Raw genomic sequence first — 24,216 nt, 5'->3', positions numbered from 1 at the left:
CAAAAGGAGGAACAAATGCAAAATGCTAACAAGAAAATAAGGGAGTATCTGGATAACATGCATGAGTTTAGAAAGACTGTAGTTAAGCAAGTATATTTGATAACTCCAGAGAACAAAAACTTTTAGCACAATGACTTAAGCAACAGAAAGTTGAAAGAGCTGTCACCAAACTTAGGGAACCTATAACAAAAACATCCAAAGATCCTGTAGAGGATTTAGAAATATTCTGGACATTTTATGAAAATCTGCATCAAGCAGAGAAATGTGAAATCAAGAAACAGTACAAATAAAAGACTTCATTCTACATAGGTTACAGGTAGACGAGGCTTAACAACTAACAGTTAAGATGGGAGGCGATGAGATAAAAAACAGTGATGTATAATTAATTTCCAGGAAAGTCTCCAGGAACAGATTGTATTCCTGTGGAAATTAGAAGGGAAGAAAGTGATAAAGATCTGGAAGATTTTGTTTATCAGTATTTTAAAAGAAGGGGAAGCATCAATATCTTGGAAGAAAGCTCTGATGGCTACGTTACCTAAACGTGACAAATACCCTTCAGACTCCGCTTCATAATAGACCCATTTCAATTTTAAACCGCAATTATAAAGTGTTTATGTCTATATTAGTTACGAAAATGCCAAATGTGTTGCAAAATTGATAAATATGGATCAGTGCAGTTTCTTGGAGGGGACGCAAATATTTGACAATATTAAAAGAACAATGATAATGATCCATACGGAAGCAAAATGAGAAAAAATACTTTTGTTAGTGGGTCTTGATGCAGAGAAGGCATTTGACAGAGTAAGCTGAGATTTTATGGGTAGGGGAATGGAAGCATTTGCATTCCCTGAAACAATAAGAAAGGTTAATTAGCAGGATGTATGAAGGATCGTAGGCAACAATTAAAGTGTGAAGGTTCCTCTTAGACAAGCTGCGTTTTAAAAGAGAAATCAGGCAGGGGGTATTTTCTTTCTCCTTTGTTATTTGCTTTACATTTAGAGTCATTGGCAAAGACAACAAGGGACTCAGAAATATAAGGATATAACTGATATGGTAATCAAGAAAAGTTGGCTTTATTTGCAGATCATATTATTTTGTACCTGATAAATCCAGAAGAGAACATCTCAGTGTTGTGGAACATTTTGAGACGGTTTCATGTCTTTTGGGGATATAAAATTAATGAAGATAAAACAAAGGCTATAGCATAAATTATGAACCTACACACAAATTTGTTCAGCAATACCCATATTTATGAGGGCACAATAAGATGATGTATTTAGAAGTATGGATTAAAAAGGCTTCTCTTATGGCAGCTAAGGATATGTGACAAGAGACTAAAAAGATAATACAAAATGTGAGAAACTGGAAACTCTTATTCATGAATATGGATCATAAGATACAAGCAGTAAAAATATTTTCAGTCCATTTAGTCTTGAATATGGATCAGGCATTCTTTAATCAACCTGAGAAAAGTTGTGGATAATAATTACTAAAGAATTAAAGGAATTTACCTGAGAGGGAGGGCAAGAGTTAAGTGGGATAAGCTGATCCTTCCAACAGAATCAGTTGGTTTAGGTTTACCCAATTTGAAGGGATATTTTAAAGCTACACAGTTAAGGCTCACATTCATAACACAAATGAGAGGTTATAATTCAAAGTGGAAAGGAATGACGATAATGAAGCAAGGAGGAAATTCAAGAAATAGAGAGAGTAGGTTTTGGAAGCAGATATTTGAGAATAATAACAACATCCATAGAGAACATTATATTCATTAAGCAGCAGAAAGTATTCTAACAACTAAGCCAATGAGAAAACAGAAAGGATTTTTTTGCCAACAGGGATGACTGCAAGTAGGCGGCACAGAAAATAGGCAAAAGGGTACTGGAATTTACTGGAGAAAACTGGCAAAAGAACCAAGAAATTGGGAGCAAATCACTCCAGATGGAAAGGCAATAGAGCGGGATGAGGCCAAGAACACATATGGATTGAAGGCTAGAAACTGCCTTTCCTACCAGTGCTTAATCTCAGAATACTGGCAAAGAGGAAAGGGATAGGGAAATTTTAATTGAAATACCTACTCTGGAAGAGTTTTTAGTTGAATCTAGAACAAATACAGTTGTTAAAAAAGGATACTTAGTAGGGTATATAAAATCAGAGTAGGTTAGAAAAGATTAGGAAGAGAGACTGGAAATGTAATTTGCAAAAAAAACAACTGGAAGGCATATGCATGGCTTCCAAGTATGCAACCAGGTCCCAAAGGTTGGACACCAAAAAAACAAATACCAGAAACTGTAACTGAAAGTCTATACCAACTGGACTTGAAGTATTGAACATTATGAAAGAGATAAAAGAACTGGAAGAGGGGTCTTTAGAAAAAGGAAGGAACAAATTACACAGGAATAAATGCAATTGTGGGAACAATATATATGTAGGAAGAGGAGTGTGTTTTAGAGAAGGCAGAAATTCAGCAATTTTTGTAATGTTGGACTGATATTAGCAAAGAAATATGTGATGTATATTGTAATTAAATGGAAAATGTTAAAATAGTTTGATTTCTTTTATGTTAATGTATGTTTGCCTATGTCTTTTTTAAAGAAGAAACATCTTTACTAAATTATCACTTATGACATAGAAAATCGTACATTTATACAAATGAAAACAAACCATATTGACGTAATCCCCGCTGCAAGCATTTTACATCACAAACCATAATGACATAATCCCTGACATAATCCCAGTTGCAAACATTATACATTATGTGATGCCCATGCACTGGCACAGTAATCAAGGAAACTCAATCCTCACCACTAGCACCAGTGAGGGGCGTCCACACTGGGAGGATAACAAGTACACACATGGTAAAGTACAACTTCTCTTAAAAGCACACAGAGATCACAGTCAGGGGCTGGTTTCTCCTTGTCTTTCCAGATCCCCAATAAGACATTCCACTGGTACAGCTATAGGGTTCAAATCTCAGCCAAGTAGTCAAGCCAAAACCTCCAGTACCCCCTCTGTCCAACCAGTGCTTTGTGTCCCTGCCCAAGTAGCTGACACACACACACACACACACACACACACACACACACACACACACACACACACACACACACACACACACACTGATATTTGATTTATATACAAACACACAGACACTCCTGGGGAATGCTGGCACGGGTTCATTAGCTATGCCCCCTTCTGTCCAGGCTATAAAGTAGTAATCACTGTCACCAGTTACTCTTAGCTACTCTAAAGGCCCTTACCAAAGGATGTCCAATTCTATTGTGCAATGTTATTATTATTCAATCAGTAAGTGTGATCCAGGGCTAATGCTATTGGAGTGGCTTGTACAGTATCACCAAACACATGCAAGTACTTTAAGAGCTTAAACATCTCTACACAAAACAGCCACAGTTAAAAGGTTTAAAATATTTATTAAACAACGACCCCCCACTAATATTTCAAAATGTGCAAGTTGTAAATCAGACTTATACTAATGGAAAAAGGTCCGGTCGCCCGGACTTTTTCCATTAGTATAAGTCTTTTTTTACAGCAACAGAGAACGCAAGATCTACGTTGCTTTTACACACTGTCACGCTATGTTAAAGGAGTTTAACATAGCGGAGACAGCTTTAAAAAAGTAACAGAGATCTTCCTTTCTCCGCTGCTTTTTTTTAAAGCTGTCTCGCTATGTTAAACTCCTTTAACATAGCGAGACACTTTGTAAAAAGCAATGGAGATCTTGCTTTCTCCGTTGCTTCCACCCACAGCTCTAATGTACTGCGTAAGCATACGCATGTGCAGTACATCAGAACTGCCGCAGAATACCAGACAGCTGCAGAAGGGCAGCAAGGAGGCATTATACAATACCATTATTTAAGAAAAGTAATTATTTTTTTCTTAAATAATGTCATTGTATAATAGCAATAACCCACTTCTGGGTGTGGGTAATGCTGGATTTCGCCCTCGTGACCAAACCACACGAACCGTGGGTAAATCCAGCATTACCCACACCGAGGCGTGGGTTATTGCTATAATAATACATAAAAACACAAGACAATACTCATTAATTCAAGACAATGACAATAGAGAGTTGAGAAATCACAGGAAATACTTCAAAACAACATTGTAGGACACTCTGACATAAATATAGAAACCAGCTAGACTAATCTTGCTATATTCTTATCTATCTCTGAGAGAAATACCAAGATCTAAATCCTACTTTCAGAGCAAGGCAAAGTGCTGGCGAGTTGCTGCCACTCTTTGACAACAAAATACAAAATGCACTCTCTTTCTTTCTGAGATAGTATACATTACTGCTGAGTTATTTCAGATTACATCACTCTTGTCACTTCTGATTTAGGTCCCATATTAACAGAAATCAAAATTTCACATTTCTTTGTGATCTGCAGCTGCCAGGAAGTTACAAAGCAATAAAAGACACAAACCTAGTAATTATCTTTGTCTTAAGACAATAGAAAGAATTTCCAGCTGCAGACATCCTGTCTCCTAGCTTGAGATCACACACAGTCATAAAATTCTTTACTTATCAGCTTTCTTCTAGCAGGGTGCACTGGGGTTACATTTTTGAAGCTCAGCATATAACACAGTTTTCTTACATATGTCAAACAAGTCTGTAGATCACTTTAATATTTATAAATGAAACAGAATTATTTACAAAATTCTATCTAGCTGGGCTGGCAACCTCTCAGTTTATCACATGTCCCCCCCCCCTCCGAAAACTCAAGCTAGTTTTCCAAGTGACCCTTGAAAACATTGCTTGAGAGGGTTAAGTCTATCTGGGAATACCTTTCTCCATTCCCTGTCTTGAGACCCCATCTGCGTTGGCATTGCTAACACCACTGTGGTGCTGCACTGTCATATCATATGCTTGCAACCCTAGGCTCCACCTTAGCAACTTGGCATTTTGCTGGCTGGCTCAATGTAACCATGTTAGGGGATTGTGATCTGTAACTACAGTGAATTTCCTTACATACAGATAAAGCTGAAGTTTCTGTAGTTCCCACACTATGGCTAGACATTGCTTTTCTACAGCTGCATAGCATTCCTCCCTGGGTTGGAGCCTACGGCTGAGATAAACCACTGGGTGTTCTTCTCCCTCTGAAAAAATCTAAGTACAGCCCCTACCCCATGGCTTGAAACATCCACCTGCACAACAAATTCTTTACTGTAATCTGGACTGGCTAACACAGGGGGTCCTCCCAAAGCTTCTGGAATGCCTGCTCACATGCTGTGGTCCACACTACATGTCAGGTCTGTGAGGGGAGCAGTTATGGTACTAAAACTGGGGACAAACTTTCCCTGACATGTTGAAGGTGCTCTTGCCAGGAATGGGTGTAGCTCACATGTATATATGTATATCATATAGATAAGCAAGGGCAAACCCTCCCGCTTGGATATGATCTACTAGCCTCTGGAAAGTCGCTGGGGCATTTTTCATCCCAAAGGGAATCTTTGTGAACTCATAAAAGCCAAAAGGAGTCACAAATGCTGTACATACATAGAATTCTGGTTATACCCACTGTAAAACGCAAACTTAAGTATGTTCTTTCTAATGAAATACACTTCATAAGTATGCTCTTGGCAACTTTCACCCAACTCCCATGTATACATCTCATCTTCTTTGCTCAAGTATTCTGGACAACGCTAAATAGTGGGTGGAGAAAGGACAAAAATCAGGAAAATTTTAAGTATTATTTTATTTCACTTAAAAGGTTATCAAACCGACACATTTTTATCAACATAAATTTTCTGAAAAATAAGATGCAGGAAACTCTTAACGTTTGGCATTACGGACTAGCAGACATCTTCAGATATTGCTTTCAATTGCTGGATACAGGGCAAAAATACGAAATAAAATCAGTGATGTTGTGCAAAATCACGGATAGATTAGACATACGATCACACGCTGCAAATACAATATAGTTTATTACAGAAAGTAGGTCAGAGCCAGCAATAAACATAAATATAAAAAGAAACCAGATAAAATGGCACGCACCTTAAACACCAATCAAGTTACTCAAAGTATAACAGCAATCACAGTTACTCAAAGTATAACACTAAGTTCACAGCTGAGATGTATTAATAGTTGCGATAACCAAACCACATGTAAACACCAATCCATCCTTTGCTTATACCAAAAGAAGCCGCTGCTAGGATACCGGTGCAACAGTTACTTTGTTTGCGACATTCGTTGGATCCTTCGCACAAGCTTTTCAGCAGTAGCAGCAATAGCCGACTGGCAGCGCGTGCCTTAGCTTCCAGTTTTCAGCTATGACTGAATGGAAGTATTAGGAGTATGTCTTCCTGAGGAAAGAAAAAAAAAACTTCCCGATGACAGGCTAGGGGAAAGTGAAGTATCCACTTCCGGGATCATGTAACCAATGAGCGCTGCAGGGTCTGGCAGACATCGCTGTATCCCCTGAACATTGACGGATGTGTAGATAGTAGCAAGATAAGAGGGTACTGTTTGTTTTGGGGTTGTGTGGATTTGGCTTGGACACGGGCAGTGGTAGTTACAGCTACGAAGTGCACCTTTTAATCTGGATGCTGCTGCTGTGTGAAGAGGTGTTGAAAGGTGCTCGAAGCTTGGCAGTGCCCCATATGTTGCTGTCCGGTTGAAAAGAGAAGCTTCTCCCTTAGATTTTCTTTCTCCTTGACTTGCAGGTGGGACACTGATGTTAGCAGTGCTTGGGTGAATCGTTGAAGCTGCTGATTTGTGTTTAATTGGTTACTTCAGGACTTCGCTTCCAAGCCTGGCAACCTCATTTCGTTTGAACTCTTGGGTGTGTTTGGGGTTGGGTGCGTTTTTTTAAAGTGTTCGCTCTTCGCAACACATGTTAAGATTCATTGCGTTTACATTGTAGATTATGTCGTTTTGTGTTTGGCTGTGTGTCTTAGAGGACTGCTGTAACTGTTTGACCCACATACTACAGGCATATTGTAGTGCATGTATTAGTTTTCAAGCAGATGATTACACTTCAAAAACTTGCTGCATTGGGTGACAAAACATTTTCTGCAAGTGCAGTCCAATAACTGCAAGGAAAGCAAATTAAATGGGAACTTAGGTGGTCTGCAATTCAGTATTTGGTTATGCTTTGTTAGGTGGTTATGCAGTGGCTTCTTATGTAATTAGCAGGCCAATGAATTTTGTACACTATTTGCTTACAAGAACTAGCAAGGCTGATAAGGATTCAAATTGAAAATATTCTGCTATTTTGCAGTTTATTATACACTCTTGTAATATTTGTGTTTAGGGTTATTAGAATAGTTAATGTTCATACCTCTCAATTGTCCATATGTTTGATCTGTTCCTTATAAAATTTATGGCTTTCTGCATATCACCCAGGAATAAAGTCATTAAATAATGACCTGCATTTGAAGTTCTAACTTCATATCCTTCAGAAAATGCACATCAATATAAGTCCTGTTATTTTAGCAACTTTCTGTCTATTTTAGGCCTTTCTCCCATATTATTTTTGGCTTTTCCCCAGATTTTATTATAGTAAGAGGTTGGGAGGCGTGTTAATGTTTGTTTTTCCCATTTACTAGTAAATGAACCTGCCACCTTCTGGCAATGATTTTCTCCCTTATTTTCCCAATATCCTAAACTGTGTTTTTTTTTCCATTGTAAAATAATGTAACAAATATTGCTTCATGTATCTTTTCTTACTTAAGGAGGTGTCTTGTAGCATTGCTGCCCCACAGTGTTTTGTTCCCAAGTTCAGATCTTGGTCGAGGGAATTCTTTATGGAATTTGCATGTTCTCTCTCTGTGCTGTGATGAAAGCTTTAGTTTCCTTCCAGTCACAAAGACATGGTTTTGGTGAATTCATGGTTTTCAAATTGTGTGTGCATGTTGTGTTTATGTGATGGGCTGGCAATCCAGGCAAGTACTATTTTTCCTGCCTTATGCTTATTGATATCAGGATAGGCAATGGTGGGCCTTTGACTGTGAATTGGATTAAGTGGATAGACAGAGGATGAACAGATACATTAATTACCATGCATTTACATTGGCTACTAGGAATGCAGTTATCTTTTTGCTTTTGAAATCCACTTTCCTGTGCAGTCCGCCAAAGATTAGTTTAGGATGCACAACCAATTTTATCTCAGTTCACTTAGTTTGTGAAATATTCTGGATTTGCTTCATGGAGTGGCATTTCTTCAGTAAGAGAAGTTGTGAGTGTGTGTAAATGCTGGTTTGCAGGTTTATTTGTGGTGATGTTAGAGAATGATACCATAGGTTACTTGTACAGCTTGGTAATGATTAAACTCTCTGTCTAGCAGCAGTTCTTTATGCTTGGAAGATTTTATAAGACTGCGGCGTTAAATGTGGTAATCAAGAATATCCTGGACCAACACTGAGCTCTGACTACTATACTTCTATATAAGATTTACTGTATATTGTTATTACATTGTGTCCTACTGACTGCTAAGAGGTGACATGTTTGGCATACATGGCATCCTACCCATTAATAATGGATTTACTGCACATCACCAAGTCATATGGGACTAGAAATACTTTGTCTGGGGAGGTAAATCTCTTCTGCAACATCAACAGAATGGTTTGGAGGGCCAGGTGTAGTTCACAGAGGGCACTGCTCTGGAATGGTTTACTATCAAAATGTGGAATGGCAGTTCGAATACGGGTTGGTCAAATGTATGTTCTATCAACGTCTGTAATGTCAAAATGAAAATTCATATTTGTAAAAGTGAGTACACCTTCCCTAATATGAAGTTGATGTTTTGAATTGAGATCGTGATACATTGCACATAGGGAAATTTTCCCTTTTCCTCACTGTAGTGCAGTCTCTGAGTTGGGATGGATGATACGCAGGGGGTCCCCCACATTTTCCCCCCTGCAAAAACATTAACAGTAACATGGATTATCGACATTGCAAGTTCGATGTTAGACTGTCAATTGTCATGGTCACCATTTCCGACATTTTGGAAATTCGGTATTAGCAAAGTTGGATAAACAGTTCAATATTTTTGTAAAAAAAAATGTATTGAGTCTCGACATTTTGTTAGTAAAGCTCTAGACCAGACTGTCCATCCACATAAAACAAAGTTCATCCCTGTCCATATTTAAGTGCAACTTGGATATATTGATGGGAAACAGAAAATTTAGACCAGGACTGCCCCCTGTACTATTAATAGATAGAGGTAGCTCCTAAATGCTTTGTCCTATGCATGGGTTCCTTCAAATTTTCTATGGTATGATCCCAGTTATTTTTGTCAGGGTTAATGTATAATTAATTACCATGGGATGGGTAAGGCCACTTTCTATCCAAATGGGATAGATTAATTCAAGCACAAAGAGACGTTGACTAGTCTTAAAATGGCCCACAAGGGCAGCTAGCGTAATACTTACTTATGGGCCTATTAGTTCAGAACATCTGTTTATTTTATTTACTTGGTAACACTTCCATTTCAGGAGAAAGCTCGGTACTTGGAATAGAACGGATGTTATGTACAACCTGGAATAGCCAGGTATATATTTATTTATTTTTGTCAAATCTAGTCTATTTCTTGAGCTTTTTCCTTATATACACTGATCCATTATGTGAAAGATTTTGATCATTGCTGACAATATCGTTTTAACTGCTTGTCTTTGTTCACATTCATCTGTTACTATTTTGTTGGAACCTATATAATGTTGACATTTTCCGGTTAATTATGTTGTAATAATAATATAGTAGTAATGTTGTTTAACATGGTTTCCTGCAAGATCAGTCAAGCAGTTCTGCTGCCAGTTGCTTGGAGTTTTGTAGTATGTTATAGCTACAGCATTTATTTTGTCTTATGGAATGTATTGCTTTGTTGCTTGTAAAATGTTCCCTTTAATTTCTTAATTATTTGCCCCCCCCCCCCCAATTAAAGGCACATAGTACTCGGTACTTTTATTTTCCCATTGTGGTATAAATGTGTACAACTCAACACTTGATTCATGGGTACAGCTATGTGGCTATTATTATCCAGTCAGCCAAACTGAACCAAATTATATTTAACATTTTATAGTTAATATGAGATGTTCACAGAGCAAGTTGTTGAGAAATGTTGCATTATACTGTGTACAACATGGATTGCATTGTCATTCGGACGCTGTATCTTTTTCCACAACATGGACTGCATTGTCATTCGGACGCTGTATCTTTTTCCACCATTTTACTCCATTTCTTTCTTTTAGGCAGTCAACACGCACCTCATCTGATACAATTTCTTGTGGTGGGGGGTACTTTGTGACAGTCCCAACATTACTGAATAGTTAATACCATGTCTCACTTGATTTGAATCTATCGCCTCTGTATCAATCCTGACTCCCGTTCACATGACTGTTAAATCCCTCCACCAACAAACTTAGACCTTGTTGAAGAGTGCAAAAACTTGGAAAACCCATGACGGACAGGGAATTCCCTCTTTGGCCATCATTATATAATTTATTTGCCTTCACCCAATTTCTTTCTCTTGCGAATTCTAGTTTAATACAAACACCTCCTTTTGGGGTTGCTCTGTGTGGAGAGATTGTCAACAAAAAAGGCTAAAGCACAGTGCAGAACAGCTTTTCCCCCTGCATCCCTTTCCCCACCCCATTTGAGGGCATGTACCACCGTAAAGGAATACACACAGCACACACCATGGATGGAGTTTCTTGCATGTAGCCATGTATATATTATTCGGCCAGCCAGATTGAATCAAATTTTATTTAACTTATTCAAGCATTTTCTGCCTTTTTTGTATACTTCAGTTAATGCCCAAAGTTCTCTATGGCACCCACACTTTTTTTTGGTCCGAAGTGATTTACCAACTAATAGTAGGCAGTATTAGAAAAGGCAGTCAGTTAACAAAATGATGTTAAGATTGTTAATCTAGATTGTCTTGTAGTAAATGAATTAATCACTGTTTTCAATTATTCATATTTTTATAACTGAGAAACCCATATCTTTTTCAGGGGAATGATATGAAATGCCATGGTGGGAGTGAGAAAAATTTGTTGTCAATGTCAATGTCCATTCATGTCATATATATATATATATATACTGAAGATTTTGCCAGATGTTTGCTAATAATTATGAAAATTTCTGTCTGTACTTAATACAGACTGATATTGAGCACTTGCTTGTTTAAACGCTTTCTTACCTAATCCTGGCTCTGTAATTGCATCACACCAGGCTGAAGCATCACTTTTCTCTCTCTCGGTCATCCTGTCTTCTCTTATCTTCTTATCAGTCTTCCCATCTTTTTTACTGTCCCCTATCCCGTCCATCTGTTTTTAATAATGACTCATCTGCAGAGCCTAATCTTGGCTCTCTTTTGTAAACACACAAGCTCTCAAATTGTAAAGTTTTCTAAACACTAATATTAACCAATTAGTTAGAAAAAACTATAAATATTTATATGTTGTTTCTTCTGCCTCCTCATTTGTATTATTATGCAAGTGTTGCACTGTTGTCTCGTTTGTCATCACACCTGTTTTACAAATTGTATATTACTGTGTATGGGTTAAACATCCTGTTATTGGAGCTTTTCTCCTCTGGCCTCAGCTGAAAATGGGTTCTCTGCCCATTTAGACTTTCCTGGTAAACATATTTAAAATAAATAATACTTTAAAAAAAACACAACTTTTAAACTATTGCATGGAATAAAATGATACCATAAATATTGTTGAAGAAAACTGTAGTTGATATTTGCACTGTATACTGAACATATTGAGAAACATTTCAGTGTTATTTATATTGCAAATTACAGTTAAGCATATTTTTGTGATTGTCTCAGTAAACATGTAGTTGCTTACTGTCATGAAGTTTGGTTAATAAAAGTATTCTAATACACACTGAGCAGAGTGGATGAGAGGTGTTGACTCCAACTCTTAGCTGAGATATATAAGTATCCTGTTTTTTTTTCGATTATTTATACAGTTTATTGTTTCTAGCAATTTATATATAGCACTTTTATTGTAATCTGCACGGGTAACTGATTTGTTTGCAGTTAAAGCATTCTGTATCTTTACAAAATTTTATCTGTTTAAAAACTTTCATTTTGTGGCTTTCTCTAGTGCTTTGTAGGCTAATAGCTTTAGTGTCCCCACTCCCCACCCACCCTCCGTGTTGGCGTCTTGTTTTGTAGTTGCCCGCCCCTACTGTAAATCTGATCTGGGACACTCCTCCCAGTCTAGTATCATTAGCTCATTCTACCTAATACAGAGATAACATTTGATAAGGTCTTCTGTTTCTCCTTTTTCCCTTTCAAAAAAAAAAAATTGCCTGAATTTCCTTATATTCTGACTGTGCTTCTCAAACATTTTGGAAATATTTTAGAGCATTTATTATAACTGTAATTGCCTTAATATTGCTACAACAGAAGTACTTCTCTGTATATGTAGACTAGCTACTTATTCTGCTGTATTACTGCCACTTAAATCGTTTTTCAGTTGTGCACTTGCCTTGCTTCATTTAAAAAGTTTTAAATTGCTAATTTTGTAGAGTTTTAATTGCATTTACTGTTTAGGACTACACACTCAAGTGTGTTAGACTTTTCTTTTGTTTATTTACTGTGTTATTGCTTTGTTTAGCCTGTTTCAAAAAAATATATATATACTATCTTGTTTGCTCATTTCCCACCTTTTCTAGCCAGTCCATATCCCAGGCCTTGCTTGTCTCAGGACTTTATTTTCTGTGCTCAGAGCTATCCAGACCTTGCTGTGGCAGAGGAAAGTCCTAATGCCTACCAGTGGGACTGGTGAGCATTGTACTGCCTATCTAACGCTAGAGGAGTGGTTTCCAGCTCTGAAATTGTAATTTTATTAGCCTTTTTGGGCTGAAACCCTTTCAACTTTCTGGCTTAAAAACGCATGTGTTTGCACATTTTTCGCATCGTGCAGCACTGCGAGGCTACAGTTAAACTATTTTCTCAGTAGTAGCACTAAAATCTGAACCCCTGTGACTAGCACTTGCTCTAGAACCTGCTGTAAAGCACTAGGAAGCCTGAAACTGATACAAGCACTCAGCTCTCCTTGTCAATAAGGAGAAATTAATCATAGGCACTAAACAGCCTAGGTAAGGGAAAACAGCTCTTAAACCTTACAAAAAAGCACCTAAACAGGCATGTCCAAGGGTCAGCTTCCGCTGGTTTCTCCTGTCCACCTGGTGAATCTGGGCATACTGGGGCAATGGGGCAACTGCCTCATGTACACAGACAATCCTCTCCTCCTATCACCCAACACTACAACCTGCGAGAGATGCACTTACATAGCCAAACTGGAAGCAAAGCTCTCTCCGGTCAAGACTGCTAGACAGGCAAGAGGAGAAGGATAACACCTGCATTACACCTCTAGCATCTCATAGCCCTACAAAACCCACACCATCAACTCTCACACATAGCAACACTAAACCCTCATATGCGGGGGCCCTTAACATTAACCTGCCCAAGCAACAAGGAACTCCGAAGCCGAAACGCAAACAAACACCAGTCACAACCAAAGTGACACACAGCTCACAACACCAGTGTGCCACCCAACAACAGCCCCTAAGGCAAGACAATGTACCAAACACTTTAGTTATAGGTGACTCTGTAGTCAGGCACACTGATGTCCCACTCACCAGGCTGAGCAAGGAGAAAATTACAGTCAGCTGCCTGTCTGGTGCTAGGATCCGCCACATAACGCATGCACTCAAGTCACTCCACAACAAGTACAAATACAACTCTGTCATTGTCCATGCTGGAGTAAATTAGTTGAGACGTACCTCCCTGGACTACATGAAAAGAGACATGGAATAGCTCTTGGATCATGTGACCCAGGCAGGTATGACCCTAGCCCTGAGTAGCATCCTGCCTTCGCCCAGAATGATACCACAGTATGGTATAAGGACAAAATGATTTGACTTCAACAATTGGCTAAGCTTCTGGTGTCATTCAAAGGGGTACCAGTATTTGTCTGCCTGGGAAGACATGATCGACTAACCACAATGCTTTGCCAGAGATGGTCTGCACCTGTCACCCCTGGGATTCAGGTTACTGGCTAAAGCTCTTGCTACCCCTATAGTGCCTTTTTTAGGCAAGGTTCAAAGGATAAAACCACCACTGTAACAGATACAAGCATGCAAAATCTGAAGGTAATGCTACTCAATGCTAGAAGTCTAAACCTCAAAATGCACTCTCTCAAGGCACTCCTAAAAATGGAGAACATCGATATCTGTGCAGTGACTGAGACCTGGTTCAAGGCTCCAGAGAGCACCCTTGCAATACCAGGCTACAATTCTTACCACACTTTTCGGCCACAAAACCAAGACTGAAACACTAAAGTTGGGGGAGTGTCCATATTCACCAAGGATATTCACACCTCCAGGCTAGTTGCCCAACACAATGCATCTGAAATTCAAACACTAGGTAAGACTGCAATCCAAATTGTAGCTTGCTACAGATCCCCCACCATACCCCAAGATTCTCACTACACCTTCCTAAACATACTGGAAAATATTAAGATACAACCAAACACCCTAATACTAGGTGATTTCAACTACCCTGCCATTAATTGGGAAAACTACTCGGGTACCAACTCCTTTTCCCAACAGTTCTTGGAATTCATAAATTCCAACGCCCTGGATCAACTAATCCATTGTCCCACCAGGGACTCCAATATCCTAGACCTGGTCATTACCAACATGGGAGATAGATGCTCCACACCAGTGGTCACCCCCTCATTGGTCAGGTCTGACCATAAGTAAATCACCCTTGACATCCACATCCCACCCCCACCCCCCAGTAAGGAAACCTTCCACATCCCACCCCCACCCCCCAGTAAGGAAACCTCCTTAAAAAACTTCTCCAAAGCCAACTTCATGCTACTGAAGTCAGAAGTGACAAACTTCACAACACCCATGCAGACAGGCTCTGGAAGTTCGACTGCAGAATCCTACACTAAGGCACTGTACGAGCACATCCACTCGTGCATGAATCGTGCCATCCCAAATAGAACCAAGATGCTCTTCACCAAAAAAAAAGGAAGCCAATCTGGTGGTCCCCTGCTATAAACAAACTATACAACAGAAGGAAGAAACTGCTGCAGAAAAGAGGAAAATCCCAGGATGCAAAAAACTCCCTCACCAGCCTCTGTAAGAAGCTGAGATCCCTCATAAAATCCTCAAAAGCTAGTTACGAAAATAAAATTGCCAAAGATTCCAAAGACAACCACAAGACATTCTATAGTTATGTCAAGAATCTAAATGGCAATGCTCAGATCTGCTGTGAGCTACAACAGAATGGCATTAAATATACTGATCCCAAGGATATTGCCAATATCCTGGCAGATCGATTTAGTGCCAACTTCACTCCCCTCTCACCCCCTAAAGGGCCCATCTCATTACCAAAAGATTGCCAAATTCCAATAATCACAGCCACACAGGTAGAAACAGCACTCTCCAAAGCTAAGAATACAGCATCCATGGGACCAGATGACATCCCAGGCTGTGTACTACATGAACTACAAAATGAACTATGACATCCCAGGCTGTGTACTACATGAACTACAAAATGAACTGGCAGCCAACCTAAGTGTCATGTCAGGCTTCGTGCCCACGGAGTGGCGCACAGCTACAGTTATCCCGCTCCACAGGGGAGGATCCACCTTGGATCCCGGGAACTACCGTCCCATCAGTCTGACAAGCCTGATTTGCAAGGGCATGGAACGCATTATCATGGAACTTATAAACAAAGACATTGGCAACCTCCAGACACTGGATCCCACCCAGTTTCGGTTTGTGAAGGGCTGATCTTGCCTCCTGAATCTGACTGACTTCTTCGAATCGGTCTCCAGAGCTGTGGATGAGGGTAAGGAGGTCCACACAGCCTATCTGGACTTCGCCAAGGCCTTCGACACCATCCCTCACTCTGGAATCATAGATAAACTTACTAAGCTGGGCATAAATCCCTACGTCACTCGATGGGTTGCCAACTGGCTTACTGACAGAACCCAGACTGTAAAAGTAGCAGACACCAAATCCAGCTCCAGACAAGTGACAAGTGGAGTACCTCAGGGTTCAGTCCTGGGACCACTCTTGTTTGGCAACTACTTCTCTGAAGTACAGGCCAACACTAAGGGACTCTGGCTAACAAAGTTTGCAGATGAGTGCAAACTGGGAGCCATTATTGAATCCCCAAATTATGTGGATATTCTACAAAAGGGCCTTACAGAAACAGATGCCTGGTGCCAGAGCCATGGGCTCAAGCTTAATGCCAAGAAATGTATAGTCATCCCCTTTGGAAAAAAAACATGTACCCATGAACTACCACATAGGTGGCAGGACACTAAACATCGAAAGTGTGATGAGAGACTTAGGGACACAAGTGGACAATGGTCTCACTTTCGATAACCACATCGCCACAACAGTCAGGAAATCCTTCTACGTGGCACACCTCATCACTAAGGGCTTTTCATCCAGAAAAAAGGAGGTCATTGTCCCACTGTACTCATCCCTCATTAGACCCATTATAGAGTATAATGCCCTGTCCCGTTTGGTATGTACCTCACAAGACATACTGGAAAGGCCACAGTAATACCTCACTAAAAGAATCACAAGCCTAAAGCAGATGCCATATGCTGACCATCTAAAAAACTCCAGCTATACTCTGTGGCATATCGTCTACTCAGAGGCGATCTCTGCTTAACATACAAGGCCATGTCAAACCCTGAGCTGTTGGACATGCTCCACTTGAAGAAATCCCAATCCCTCAGAGCCACACGCTCCAGGGATCTAAACCTTATCACAATGAACAAAACATGCTGGAGGAATAGGTTCCCGACTCAGAGACTCCCATACTCTGGAATAGACTGCCCATACATGTCAAGCAGAGCACCTCATTGGCCCTCTTCAAACGGAACCTTGATGATTGGATGGGAGATGGGAAATTCACCCCGGGGATCATGTCATTCGCCCTGCTAGACAGGGACCCAGAGAAGTAAATATTGTGGGAAAAAATTTCCAGGGAATTGTTATGGCTAGGCTTGCATAGGCCTTAAGGCCGATAGCCTAGTACCAACCTATGAACAAAATGTGTGTGTAGATTGTACGGCTTCCAGGATAAGGCAACTTGTTTGTAAAAGGTTATTAAACCTATTTCTGGGTCAATGTCCATGGTAATATGTTATATTATACTATTTTTGGAAAGACTATGAATGTACTGACAGTTATTACAGTTGCAAAAAACGTTCTTACTAATAACATTGCTATTTCTGCAGTTTAAAAATAATCTTTTATTCATAGATTATTTACACTTGTTTATGTTATGTTTTATTTTTCAGTTTTTATTTCTCAAGAGTGGTGGTGCTGCGGTAGTGTTGTTGCCTCACAGTAAGACGCTGTCCAGTTCGATTCTGAGCTAGAGCGTCTTCTGCGTGGAGACATGCATGAATGGGCGTACCTTCGTTGAAGGTTGTGCGTCAGAGCTGGCAACTCGGCACGTAAAAATCTACTGCCAATCATTAGCAGACCAGAGTTCCGCTGTGGCGACCCCTAACCGGGAAAAGCCGAAAGACACAACATTTCTCAGAATATTCTATGGAATGCAAGGGTGTGTGTAGGCTGCTAGAGTTGCATCATTCCACACTATAGAAGTGTTAATGAGTTAATATGAGATGTGAAGGGTAAGATGTTGAGGACAGCTACACAATAATACCACTGTAAAAGGTAAAGTGCACTGGTTGTGTCTGGCCTTATACCTTTTTCCACTTTTTACACTTCATTTTCCATGAAGTAACCAGTATGCACATAGGTCGTTTATAGTTTGTAGAGAAGGCTGGCTAAAATATCCACTACCTTCTCCTGGGCAAGTACATCATTATGGACATGCCATGTACCCTCCCAATTGATTTTGTTCTCCATTTCAAGTCTACTCCCTGCTACTGAAGTGGAGAGAGCTCCTGTCTATAGTGTACTGTTTTTTGTCCTCCCTTTGCAGACCAGTCCTACTCTGTAAGTACCATCTTTATAAATAACTAATTACTGCATCTTAAGTAGGTATATTCTTTTCTCAGCTGTTCCTGTTTTTCGTAGGACGCCCCTCATTTTGATGAGCTGTTCTTTTGTGGCTCTCTGGCAAGTTATTGATGAATGCAATCACTAAATCATGACAAGACATTTTGAGTTGTAGATTTCATATTCTTCAGAAAATGCATGGCAATGCAAAACTTGTTCTAGCTATTTTTCAAGTATTATTTAAAATACTTCCCCGATTTTTGGGCTTTTGTCTGTCATTATTTTTGGCTTTGTCCCTGATTCTTGTGCTAGTATGATGAGAGGTATGAGTAAGTGATGGCAAAAATTTGTCTTGGTCAGCAGTATACCATGGTACTTTTCTATTTTTCTAGTTTTAATTGTTTAATTTTATTTGTTTTTGTTTACTGGTTAGCCTTTCTGGATAGAGACCATTTTACAGAAAAGACTTGGGGAGAAAAGCCCCCCTAAAATAAATGAGTAAACTTACATATACCTAAAAAGAAAGTTAGAAAAAAACTACAGTAATAAAGCAGAAATTGTCTAAATTGATAGTAAAAAAATCACATTTCTGATACAAAGAATGTAAGCTATTATGAGGCAAGTGGATTAACTTTATCTTTGTATGTTAGGCGGTTTGTCCTCCTCCCCATTTGGGAATCTGGAGCATTTTATTGTTGCCAGACATAAACTTTCTCATGTTTATGCCATTTTTTTTTTTATAGACTGGCTAGGGCAGTGCTGTGCAACACTTTGATAAAATAGTCATAATTGGGGCGTAGTGAATAAATGAACCACACTCGGCCCAATTCTCCTCCTGCCTCCCATTGCTATAAAACTATAGGAAATGTGCTACTTAAGCATTTAGCCTATTTACTTTGGTCCATTGGGGCTCTTGCTGATTCACAGCTTGTGTTTTGTTTGATCATGGTTGTAGAAAGAACTGTGGAGTTGGTGATATTTTTAATAAATATCATTGATGATAATCTTCCTAGAATGGACTCTGGTGAGGCTGCTGATACTGTACTACTTAAATCTGTGAAAGATTTTTGATATGGTAAACCTTAGTATACTAAGTAGCAAAGCGTCAACTTTTGAGTACATTGATTTTTAATTCAAAGCAATCTGTACTAACCAATGCATTGGGTTTTTGTGGTATCTGCCACTTGGAAAAAAATGCAGGTATTCATCAGGGATCTGTGGTCCGGTATCATTTTCCATGCATGTTATTTGCAGCATTGTGGTTAATCTAATACAGTTCAGTATGGCAGTGGTATGAATTTACTAGCTATGTTTGATCATTCTTTGATTTTATGTAGGCAGTACTTTTGCATTTTGGCAGGGAACTTAAGGAATGTGTCACTACTGTTAAATGCTGTTCTTCTAATTCTTTGTCTTGGAGGGCAGTTAATGGTTGTAAATTATAGGTTTTTAGCATTTAGAACATTATCTGGTAAAATTAGGCTTTAAATACTTCACTGTCTGTTTAGATTAGCATGCATCTTTAGCTGCTTATGACTTTCATATGACGGAAACTTAAGAAAAAGTTGAACATAGTCATACATTTACTTTATTTGTTGATTGATTGATTGACATTTGTTAACCAGGAAAGTCCACTGGGTCAGGAACCCATTTTTGGTGGAGGCCCGGGGAGAAAAGCCCCACAGTTAGTGTTGTACAATGCTTATACATGAATAAGTACAACAAACAGTATAATTTTACAGTGATGCATGTATATTCTCGGTGATATACATTCAATCAGAATAGTAGTAGTGAAACTTTAGTGAAAGTATAGCAGAGTTTCATTCTACATGATTAGTTCAGAATGCATAGTAAAACTGATAAATTTTAATGGTTAGAGAAATAAAGATTCAGTTGAGAATTAGCAGATATCAGAGAGGGTTAGGCCGATTACTAGAATATATTTGTGGAGTTAAGGGGGCTTGCATTGTATTTCACAGGTAGGCCTTGAGTAAGTCAAACTGGATAATTGAAGAGGGGAGGTTATTCCACAGTCAGGCGATGCTATACGAATATAGGCATTGTCCTACTCTTTTATTGGGTATTGCTACATTTAGAAGGGTTTTATCTGAGGAGTAGAGGGTTCGAGTAGGTGTATATGTGTGCAAGATGGAGTGTAGTGTGGGATAGCTGTCAGGTTGAAAAATTAGCTTATGAGCAAATGTTAATTGAGTATAGTAGAGATGGTAGTGAAATTCTAGCCAGGGCAGGTTTGAGATAGCATTGCAGTGGTGTGTGAGGCTGGGCATGTTGGGAGGCAAATTTTGCTGTTTTGTAGTAGCATGATTGCAGCTTATTACTGAGGGATGTATGGAGGTTGGTGAAGATGGGGCTTCCATACAAGAGGGATGGGATAAGTAAAGTGTTAGCAAGTTTTATGTTAGTTTGTTTCTCTAGGTAAAGTTTGACGGTATAGGTTACCCAGTTTGAAGTGATTTTGTTTTTTTTTTTACTGTGAGTATTTGTTGTTCAAATGAGAGTTTTATCAGTAGTAATTCCTAAAAGTTTTGCATATTGTACATGTTCAGTTTCTGTTTTTGTTGTGAGAAAATATTTTAAAATCAGCATATGGAGGTTTACATGAGAATAGTAACAGTTTAGTTTTATTTGGGTTTAGCATTAACTGGGTGTCATTTAGCCAGGTTTCTATGGAAGAGAAAGCATCTTGGGTTGTCTTCTGGAGGTCTTTGAAATTGCTGGAGGATTAGATGATAAATCATCTGCATATTGAATCAATATGCTTTGTTGGGAGGCTTTATGTAGATCATTAAAAATATATTGAAAAGTATTGGTCCTAAAATGGACCCCTGAGGAGAACCTATTTTGTTTGGTACGTACTCTGTTGGTTTTGCCATCTAACTGATTGCTACCTATCATTTAAGTAAGAGGAATACCAGGTTTTTAAACTGGGAGAGCATCCTAGTTTTTCTAAGTGTTGTAATAGCTTAGGGTGTGATACTGTGTCACAGCTTTTGATAGGTCTAACAGGAGTGCTGAGGTTGATGGGCCAGCATCAAGAGCTTTGTTCACAGTATCAGTGAAGGAGAGTAAAGATGTGGTTGTACTGTGACCTGGGCAGAAACCATGTTGGGTGTGAGCGAGGAGGTTGTTGTTGGCGAGGTGATGTAGGAGTTGGGTTTGTATGCATTTTTCCAGGATTTTTGATAGTGGGGAGAGAATGGAGATTGGCCGGTAGTTTGAAAGATCATGGGCTTTACTACCTTTGGGTAGTGAGGTTATAATGGATTTTTTCCATAGTTGGGGCACATAGGATTCAGTGATAGAATGACTGACAAGAGTACTAACAGGATATGCTATAGGTTTGGCTGCAAGTTGTAGGTATCCAGGTGGTAAGTTATCAGCAGAGAGTGAGCAGGGCATTAGTTTAGCAAATTTAGAATTAGGGATGTAGATACAGTCTGTAGTGAGAAGGGTAAGTTGGATGGAATACTATTTGAGGGTGCTATAGTGTGTAAAGAGGTGGATATGGTGTTTGTGTGTCATCCTCAAAAATCAATCCTAGTTCCAAATACGAGTCCTCGAGTAGTTATTGGATGGTTTCAATGAAGTGTGTGTTAAATGTGCTATCTGGTAAGGGTCTTGGTCAGGAGAGGGTGATGGGTTTTGAATGTTACCTGGGTTAAGAAGGGAGGATACAGATTTCCAGATTTTTTTTTTGGGGGGGGCGGTTATTATTTTGGGAGGATACTTGTGAAGAGAAATAGGTTTTCTTATTAGTTATGATAATTTTTTTGCAGCATTTCTAATTTTTTTGTGTAGTTCTACAGTTTTCCTGGCTTTGTCCATAGACTGGAGGGTTTGCTTGGTGTGCTTTGTTAACCAGGGGACATGGCTAGATTTTGTTCGTTTTGTACAAAGAGGAGCTAGGTTGTTTAATGTACTAAGAAAGATTTTATTAAAATGGTGAACAGCATCATCTAGGGGTAGTGATTTTAATGGGGACCAATTCTGAGCTTGTAGGGTAGTGATAAATATGTTCTGGTTAAAGTGGGAGTAGTTTCTGATAGATTTGTATGCATGTGTTCTGGGGATGTGTAGTTGGGTTCTGAGTGTATGTGGGTAGGTGGTCACTTAGAGTGTTTGGGAGGGTCCTAGTATTGGTTTAGTAGTGGGGGTGGGATACAAGAATCCAGTCTAATACTGCTTCAGCACGGGTGTTTAGGGCACGTGTGGGCTCTGCGACAAGTTGTGAATCTATGGAGATTAATGCTAGTGTTAGGGGCTTTGGATGTTAGGTTTTGCCAGTTGATGTTAGTTATCACCTAGAGTAATTGTTTCCAGAGAGATGTTTTGGTTAATCCAATATAGAAAATATTCTAAGAGGATGATATTTTGACCAGGGAGAATATAGATGGTGGCAATACAGAGTTGTTTGTTAGGGTTTATATGGAGGGATGTTCTGAGGATTTCCATATTATTGAAAGTGGGTATTGGTTTTGGGTGTCTATTTATTGTTAAGGAGTCTTTATAGATTAGGACTACACCTCCCCCTTTTTTGTGGCTTCTGTCATTATGAAGAATGTTCTAGCCTGGTGGAAGAATTTCAGTCAGATATGAGTTTTAAGCCAGGTTTCGGTTATTGCTACAATGTCTGGTGAATGGTGACAAAGCCAAGACTGGAATTCAATAACAGGAGATGGTGTATAATTACTGAAGGCTGAATTGTTAATCTACCCTTACTAGCTGCAACCCTGATGTAGTTCTAAAGGAAGCTGCCACCTATTAATTGTTATGAGGTACTTGCCTGCCTGCTTCAAAAACAATGGCACAGCATTTTCTGCAGTCAGCAGTGTGCTTTCATGGCTCAGTCAGCCGTGCATGTGTGCGCGAGTGCATATGTGTCCTTTACACTTTTTTTATCAGACATGCATTTGTTCATAAAGCATAATGTGGGAACATTGTCAAAATAGGCAAGTGGATTTATATTACATATATAACTATAAGTACCTCATCTGGTCTCCCTTGAAAAGATGCCAGTAGAGTAGTGGGACTAACCCAATCAACAAAGAATAAATAAATTAGGGGTGGGAGTATGTGCTTATGTATCTGAGAGTTACGGTCAGTTAAGGGAGTAAATTTAGTGTGTGTGTGAGAGAGACCGTTTTCGGTTAGACAAACGAAAGAACAAAAAAGTGCTTTTATGCCATGTACTCATAGGTCTTCTTCAGAATAAACCTCGCTAACAGTCAATAGTAGTTTAAATAACCCTCCAAAATGGTGGTCAAATGGTCATTAAGGAACCTTTCCTTCCAGTATTTAAAGTGACAAGCGGCTAGTATTTGTCAGTGCGTTATTACTAAATGCCTTGTCGTATAACACATTATATAATAAATGTATGTTACAATAATATTTTAAAACTTTGTAAAAGTTTTCTTTAAAACCCACCCTGTTCCATAAATTAAATACAATAAAAAAAGGTAAACATGCATCAAAATTTTAAGTATGTCTCCAGCAAACAATTCAAACATACTAGCGTTCTAAAGCTTTTAATTTCAATAAACACGAAATGGAGCATTGTTCATTTTAAACCAGGTCTATATAAGGCATTAAAATGTAGTTGCCAAAATAATTTTCTGGCTTCAAGTTTTGGGGTCCAAGGCCCCCCTCCCGACTGTTTAACCTAATGATACTGAATTTAAAATTAGTGACTACCCAGTCCATAACGTGTTTGGCTAGAGCATTAGTATTTTTGTTCCTTTTAATATCATAAATAAGTTCATACTTCCACTCTTTTAGGGTGTGCTCCATCTTACCTAGATAAAATGAGTCGCATACCTGGAAGAAGCCCACATATACCACTCCTTTTGATGAGCAGTTCAAATTACCTTTCATTTAAAATTTTTGTCCATTTATTATAAATCCTTCACCTACTTGGACATATCTACAGTAGCTGCAAAAACTGCATTTTTTTCATGCCTTTTACTACTGTAGTGTGTGTGTGTGTGTGTGTGTGTGTGTGTGTGTGTGTGTGTGTGTGTGTGTGTGTGTGTGTGTGTGTGTGTGTGTGTGTGTGTGTGTGAGAGAGACAGGTCTCTCCAAAATTTTATTCATACTAGTTCATTTTTTTGTGTACTGTAATGGTCCCTCCCCCAGTTTCTCATATGTGTCATCATAATCCTTCAGTTTTTCTCAAGCACCCATTTAATCAAAGCACTTTTAGTGTTAAA

At 39.0% G+C, this 24,216-nt stretch overlaps 1 protein-coding gene across 1 annotated transcript in view; it reads right to left on the bottom strand.

Moving 5' to 3' along the window:
* The window catches only part of CEP290 (centrosomal protein 290), a 3,346,332-nt gene extending 3,338,712 nt beyond the window's left edge, over positions 1-7,620 (bottom strand). Inside the window, exon 1 of the mRNA XM_044087863.1 lies at positions 6,017-7,620. The gene's annotated coding sequence lies outside the window, so the exon portion shown is untranslated. The remainder of the gene's footprint in view (positions 1-6,016) is intronic.
* Between the last annotated feature and the right edge of the window lie 16,596 nt (positions 7,621-24,216).

This window comes from Protopterus annectens, chromosome 11.part0 (assembly GCF_019279795.1).
Source record: "Protopterus annectens isolate FY-2018-M chromosome 11.part0, PAN1.0, whole genome shotgun sequence".
Lineage (NCBI taxonomy): Eukaryota > Metazoa > Chordata > Ceratodontiformes > Protopteridae > Protopterus > Protopterus annectens.
This window is presented reverse-complemented; position numbering and strand designations above follow the sequence as displayed.